The sequence below is a fragment of the Schistocerca gregaria genome, chromosome 5, assembly GCF_023897955.1.
Source record: "Schistocerca gregaria isolate iqSchGreg1 chromosome 5, iqSchGreg1.2, whole genome shotgun sequence".
Lineage (NCBI taxonomy): Eukaryota > Metazoa > Arthropoda > Insecta > Orthoptera > Acrididae > Schistocerca > Schistocerca gregaria.
Window position 1 is genome coordinate 656,033,431 of NC_064924.1, and position 7,870 is coordinate 656,041,300.

The window sequence follows — 7,870 nt, forward strand, 5'->3', positions numbered from 1 at the left end:
GAGTTCAGTGAGACTAGCGATGATATAACCAAATACTTAATGATCTCAGCGTCAGCTCCACTGCACTCCCTGTAAAAGAATCTTAATACTAACTAAATTTAGTGGAAGGGGTTCAAGGCTTTCCTATTTTTAGTTAGTTGGTGAAATAACGTCGAAAAAGCAGTTACGTTTACAATTGGAAATTTTATTCTGCTCACAAAACATTGTTTATAAATTGCACTATTGATAAAAGGAAGTGTTTTAATGCAGGATGGTAAAAACCAACTGCGTTCAACAAAAATGTGAAGGATGACCTATGCCATATCACATCTATAATCTAGGTTTAAATTAAGTTTCACAAAAGAGAAAACTATCAAAATGGTTTACAGTGACCCTCAATTATCTTTAATTACTTATCTAACTTGTCGTAAATTACAGTGGCTGGTGTGGCTTCTCAATAACTATATAAAAGAAAAATCATAGCGTTTCAGATCTTAACTTCAAGTGGCAAATGTGAACACCATAAGCTTTAATTGTCGATCGACACTAGTATTACGCAAAAAGGGAGTGTAACAGATGAGACTTCTGCAGTTCTGAGTGAAGCTTTATGCGCTGTTATGCGGCATCGCGTGCGTTCATTACCTTGTCGGTGTTCGTCAGGGGGCGGCGTCCGGCGCAGCAACCATCCAGCTCGCCGTCTCGGAACTAACTAACTTCTCCTTACAACCATTTACCGAAGTTGGTTTTAAAAAAAAACTATCTGGCTGTGTTTTCATCTGACCAATCAGGGTCTCAATGTTAACCTTAAGCTCCTCCTACAAAAATTCTGTCTATTCAATGAGAAACGTTATACTTTTCGTGGTGGGACAATGTATTTAAAGTTTGCAACGTAACAGAGACGCGAAAAAGTCTCACGCTAAAACTTGTAGCTGGTGTGGACCTTTTAGCATTATCGTAAGATCTATACTGTCCTTCTGGAGGGCTCTATCTTTTAACATGGGCGGGGGCGGGGGGGGTCCTCACTAACATAGACGCGAAAAAGTCTCACGCTAAAACTTGCGGTTGGTGTGGCCCTTTTTGTGTTATCGTAAGATCTATACTGCTTTTCTGGAGGGCTCTAGCTTTTAACATGGGCTGGGGGGTGGTCCTTGGCGTAACAGAGACGCAAAAAAGTCTCACGCTAAAACTTGCAACTGGCGTTGTCCTAGTGGTTAGCTGGCGACGTGGGTGTCCAGTCCGTCCCTTATCGTAGGGCCTACTAGCTTAACACTGTTCTGCTCTCGTTTCTCCCCTCTGAACTGTGTCTGTTTCACGGTGGGAAGGTATGACATGCATTTAGGCATTCTTGTGTTAGTCTGTGGTATTCCATTTGCTCACTCGTTACTCGTATTACTTTGTTTAATTTAATGTCACGATTTATTCGGAGCTATGTGACATACTAAAAATGGTTCAAATGGCTCTGAGCACTATGGGACTCAACTGCTGTGGTCATCAGTCCCCTAGAACTTAGAACTACTTAAACCTAACTAACCTAAGGACATCACAGACATCCATGCCCGAGGCAGGATTCGAACCTGCGACCGTAGCAGTCGCACGGATCCGGACTGCGCGCCTAGACCCGGGAGACCACCGCGGCCGGCTATGTGACATACTACTGGATTTGCTTACCATGTCAGTGTTTTCATGGAAGGTGTTGCATTTGCCTGACACCTTACACAGTTGGTCTCAAGATGAAAGTTCATTGACACTGTGCTGAGTGAATATGTCTTTGAAGAGCACGCTGCTGATTTCCCTGTTCTTCCTGCCACTTTGCAAGCGTCATTTACTACGCGCGTTTTCCGGTATGTAGGGACAGAGCAGTGCTCACGCGACTGAAGAGCCTCAGAAGGCTGTGAGAGAAGCGAAAATTGCGGCGGGGCGCGCCGCCCGCCTTACGGTCTGAGAGGCTAATGCGGTCCTCCGGGGCTCGGGGCCGGTCCGAGGAATCCGGTCGCCGCATTACGTGTGACGGCGCCGCCGCGTATCGGCCGGGCCTGTGTTTGCGCGCATCCGGACAACCGGTTTGTGTCGGAGTCGCTTCCCTCGTCGCCCGCCTGCCAGGATGCCTCGGAGCTGCAAGGACGTTATCCAGTTAGGCGTAACGGATGGGCTCCGTGCGGGGCCTCTCGTAAGAAAGCAGTATTTACAGCCGGAGGAATGCCGGCCTCTGGCCCCGACGACGGAAGGTACGGGGTGCCAGGCAACAGTAAACCTCCCGAAAATGTGGGTATTAAGGTGCTCATCGCGTAGGGTAGTTCATTATGACTCAGACTTTGCACGGTAATGTACCTGTCGTCCACGAAAGTTTCGTTTGAAACCTGTGCTGGCAATAACCAGTGGTATCATCTAAAATGTCGTTAAGACAATGCTGGTATCTGATTCACAACTTACCTTGCCGTAGAGCCATGGTATGAGACAATAGTTTTCGTAAATACCTGTGTTAATTTTACCATCGAATAAAAGTAATGGTGGAAGTGTGAGTCGGAGAAACGAACCCTGGACGAGGTACGGCTCCCGATTTCCATACTGGGAAAAGTGGAAAGCTTCTCCGATCGCAACTAAGGAGCCAGCACTCCCTGAGAATGTTTACAAATTGTATTTCCTTTTTGGTGTCTTCCAGATATCGCGGTGGCACAGCAAGGTTGACAGTGCGAATCGATTTCACAGATGTTAGTGAGGACTCGCTGCAGTCCACAACGACGTATGGGAGGCGCTCCAGAAGACCACGCCTTCGTTTAAGCACCGAGCGAGGTGGCGCAGTGGTTAGCACACTGGACTCGCATTCGGGAGGACGACGGTTCAATCCCGCGTCCGGCCATCCTGATTTAGGTTTTCCGTGATTTCCCTAAATCGCTCCAGGTAAATGGCGGTGTAGGCGACTTGCCTACAACGAATAATTGCATAGCCGTCCGGTATAATGAGTTAACGAAAAAACATTTATTCGTGAAAACTCACAATGACAAGAAACTAAAAAAAAAAAAAACAACAGAGAAGTAGCAAAAACTAGGAGATTATATAGTCTTACAGCAAAGATAAAAAAGCAACACATAACAAAAAAAAAACTCTCGCGTTCTTTGCACCAAACATGAAAAATATCACTGCCACACCGGGATGGTTCCTTTGAAAGGGCACGGCCGGGATTAGTTTTGACAGATACGTGAAAACGGACCTAACGAAAGTTGTTCGCTTATCATCCTTGAACGTGACTTTTTATTTAATTAACGATTACGGGCTCATTAAAAGCTATTATCTCATGATTAGGATCAGTCCCTCATTCCTCCTAGATAGTGATCATTCATTGACATTTACGTCATAAGAAAAAAGGATTATTAATAAAAGTGATGTTAAATGACAATTACGTGTTATTCCGTTAGTGTGGAACCGACGTAATATCTCTGAAATGACATTGACATATGATTCGTGTTAAATACTGAACTGAGATAGGAAGTAAATTGAAATTAGTGAACATTTAATACTGAGACTATAGAAGCAGAAGCGCTTAAGGTTTCTCTTCTCTAAAATGGCAAAATAGGTACGAAATTTAACTCAATAGTCGACATTATGTATTGCAAATACATTAGCATTTCATACTTATTTTGACGACGAGCTGTTAAACAAAGGAACGTTGAGCCTCTGTACGAGTAATAAAATTAAATCTAAAAACATAATTAATAACGGCGAACTCCGCTTTAACAAACGGTATTGCGTGTCGTCATCGGGCAATAACTGCTCTACCCTGGAGACTTATGTGGTGAAATTAGAAGTCGGGCATATAAAACAAACTTAAAAATCCATTCAAGCTACAGTGGAGTCGGCACAACACGACGTGGGCATTTATAAGCTACAGCAGTAAACATAATCGTCTGGGACCATTGAGTAGTTAAAGATTCAGATAAACTTGTAGTGTTGAACATTTTACCTAAAGAGAACAGTTTGTTAATTAGTGCAAGTGATGTTTTTCTTGTCCATGACATTTGTAAATTGCCCAGTATTGTTACGGCAAAGAAGTGAGTCTAAGTTAAGTAAATATTTTATTTGTTAATATAATAAAGTGAACTAATATTTCATGTGTTCTCGTTTGATAAGACTTCTCCCGCAGCAATGAAAGAACAGACAGTTGTGGACGGATGCAAGTTGTTTCGCCAGGTCACAACATCCTTTCCTCTTCATAATCAACCACTAAATCACACTGAAAGCTAGGTAACATAGCTAGCTGCCGACATCACATTTTCCGACAATTTATCACGACAAACCGTACTAAAAATGCCGCGTTCTGGAGAGATTTTTAATGGGCATATGTTAGCTTCGCTATATTCACAATGTGCTTCGTGTTTTCAGTTACGAACTTGAGACGTTTACTGTTTTTCGTGCGTGTTCAATCTATGGCGTTTATGAGTTAATGCGGTGAAACAATGAATTTCCGTGACGTTAAAGATCCTGTGCTGTGACTGACTCACAGAAGCAAGCCGAGCATCCACCAAATGATTTAAGTATCTGGAAAACTAGCATGCCGCATTTGTCGGTTTTCGTATTTATACTCGCGCATATGTAGTTTAATCAGCGCACCACTTTAAAGATCTTCCAAAACGCGTAATTTTTAGAAGTTTATAAAATACATGACTTACAAATGCTCATTTTATTTATATTTTATGGAAGAATTTTGTATATTTTATTATAAAATATTATAAAGCAAAATATAAATAAATTGAGCATTTGTGTCTCATGCATTTTCTGAGGTCTTAACAGGCTAATAACTGTCTTAACAAAATGTTTAACGTTTCACTAAGTTTTTTTGTGCTAAAGTGTCGCTAAACGTGGTACCGTACATTTCTCCGTTGAAATTAAGTATACACCCCTGCCTGGATTTTCAGTGTTTTCATTCTAAATTGATACTTAGTTCATGTTTGCGTGCAACACGTTCCTTCACTTTCATCCTTAGCTGACCTTCCAAATTTTTCCCTACATCTACATCTACATCTACACGATTACTCTGCAATTCACATTTAAGTGCTTGGCAGAGGATTCATCGAAACACAATCATACAATCTCTCTACCATTCCACTCCCGCACAGCGCGCGGGAAAAACGAACACATAAACCTTTCTGATCGAGCTCTGTTTTCTCATTTTATTTTTATGATCATTCCTACCTTAGTAGATTGGGCTCAACAATATATTTTCGCATTTGGAAGAGAAATTTGGTGACAAATTTCGTAAATAGATCTCGCCGCGACGAAAAACGTCTTTGCTTGAATGACTTCCATCCCAACTCGCGTATCATAACTGCCACACTCTCTCCCCTATTACACGATAATACAAAACGAGCTGCCCTTTTTTGCATCCTTTCGATGTCCTCCGTCAATCCCACCTGGTAAGGACCCCACACCGCGCAGCAATATTCTAACAGAGGACGAACGAGTGTAGTGTAAGCTGTCTCTTTAGTGGGCTTGTTGCATCTTCTAAGTGTCCTGCCAATGAAACGCAACCTTTGGCTCGCCTTCCCCACAATATTATCTATGTGGTCTTTCCAACTGAAGTTGCTCGTAATTTTTACACCCAGGTACTTAGTTGAAATGACAGCCTTGAGAATTGTATTATTTATCGAGTAATCGAATTCCAACGGATTTCTTTTGGAACTCATGTGGATCATCTCACACTTCTCGTTCTTTAGCGTCAACTGCCACCTGACACACCACACAGCAATCTTTTCTAAATCGCTTTGCAACTGATACTGGTCTTCGGATGACCTTACTAGACGGTAAATTACAGCATCATCTGCGAACAATCTAAGAGAACTGCTCAGATTGTCACCCAGGTCATTTATATAGATCAGGAACAGCAGAGGTCCCAGGACGCTTCCCTGGGGAAAACCTGATATCACCTCAGATTTACTCGATGATTTGCCGTCTATTACTACGAACTGCGACCTTCGGTACAGGGAATCACGAATCCAGTCGCACAACTGAGACGATACCCCATAGGCCCGCCACTTGATTAGAAGTCGCTTGTGAGGAACGGTGTCAAAAGCTTTCCGGAAATCCAGAAATAAGGAATCAACTTGAGATCCCCTGTCGATAGCTGCCATTACTTCGTGCGAATAAAGAGCTAGCTGCGTTGCACAAGAGCGATGTTTTCTGAAACCATGCTGATTACGTATCAATAGATCATTCCCTTCGAGGTTATTCATAATGTTTGAACACAGTATATGCTCCAAACCCTACTGCAAACCGAAGTCAATGATATAGGTCTGTAGTTAGATGGATTACTCCTACTACCCTTCTTAAACACTTGTGCGACCTGCGCAATTTTCCAATCTGTAGGTACAGATCTAACGGTGAGCGAGCGGTTGTATATGAGTGCTAAGTAGGGAGCTATTGTATCTGCGTAATCTGAAAGGAACCTAATCGGTATACAATCTGGACCTGAAGACTTGCCCGTATCAAGCGATTTGAGTTGCTTCGCAACCCCTAAGGTATCTACTTATAAGAAACTCATGCTAGCAGCTGTTCGTGTTTCAAATTGTGGAATATTCCATTCGTCTTCCCTGGTGAAGGAATTTCGGAAAACTGCGTTCAGTAACTCCGCTTTAGCGGCACAGTCGTCGATAACAGTACCATCGGATTTTCTACCAAATTTCTTTAAATTGCACACTGCATTCATATTGTTTTCCTTTCGGACTGTACTTATTTGCAAGAAAATAATCGTTTGGAACTCTCAGACAATTCACTCACAAAAACACACACTTTATCCTTCATAAGCAGTCAGCAAGCAAGGATATTCTTAGCAACTAAAGGTAAGGGGATATCTTCCACGCATTTATTTCCGCTAAAAATTTCAGAAACTATCGCTAGGTGGTGTCACTTGTGTTACCGTATTGTAGTGCACTCTAGCGAGACATTCACAAACTTAGCATGGATTTCCTAGAGCGGACAGAACTTCCAATGCCAGAAGCAAAACAGTATCTTCAGTATTATAAAAGAATTAATATTAAACGTCGATCGCAGATGTATTACAGTGTATTAGAGATACACAGAGGTAGGGACATCCCTAGGCAGAACGAACAGAGTCTTCGAGGCGGCCGTAAGAGCTGTACTCTGTAAAGTTACGATCCCAGACCACGGCTATGGATGTAACTGGCATTTCGAGGCGCAGCGTGAAGACTAGCTGCTACTAACTCGAAAAACGTCACTCGATGTCGTCAATTGCAACTGACTATAATTATTTAATATTCGAAAGGCCCCCTAATAATCCATGGTTGAGAAATATATTTGATGTATGTTTTGTGCAGCTCCGCCACAGAACCTGTAACTAGGAGCTGTGTCTGTTACAGTCAGTCCTGTCACCTCCATTAAATTCCATTGCTGCCACAATATGTGACATGTAACGTATCATTTCCTGCCCGCGCTCATCAGCCTAACTTGTTCGCTACTGTAGACGCCACCTTTGATTTCTGGTAATTGGGGGCAAGTGGCTTTTGTTGTAGCCTAATCCTCTTAAGGGGGCTGTGATCCGGGCGTATCACGAGGACTTAAATGCTTGTGACTTTCCATGACAGCAGGTATTGTCCGACACCCGTTAGAAAGAAACTTCACGAAGTTTTAGCATGACGCAGCACCTCATAGAAAGCGCTAACAGTGGGAGCAAGAAACGCTAAACGGGACTGCATGAATTCTGTGCGCGAGTCTGACTGGCTGAAAAGGCTAAATATTTCAATGCCATCGGTGTTTGCAAAAGGCACTGAAAAGGCTGTGTGCAGAATGATTCAGCTGTCGCTACCGGTGTCGATTTTTACACCAGAAAAGTTTTTTCAGGCCTTCAAGAAGTATGTGCGAGATTTTCGTATTTTCTCACTCG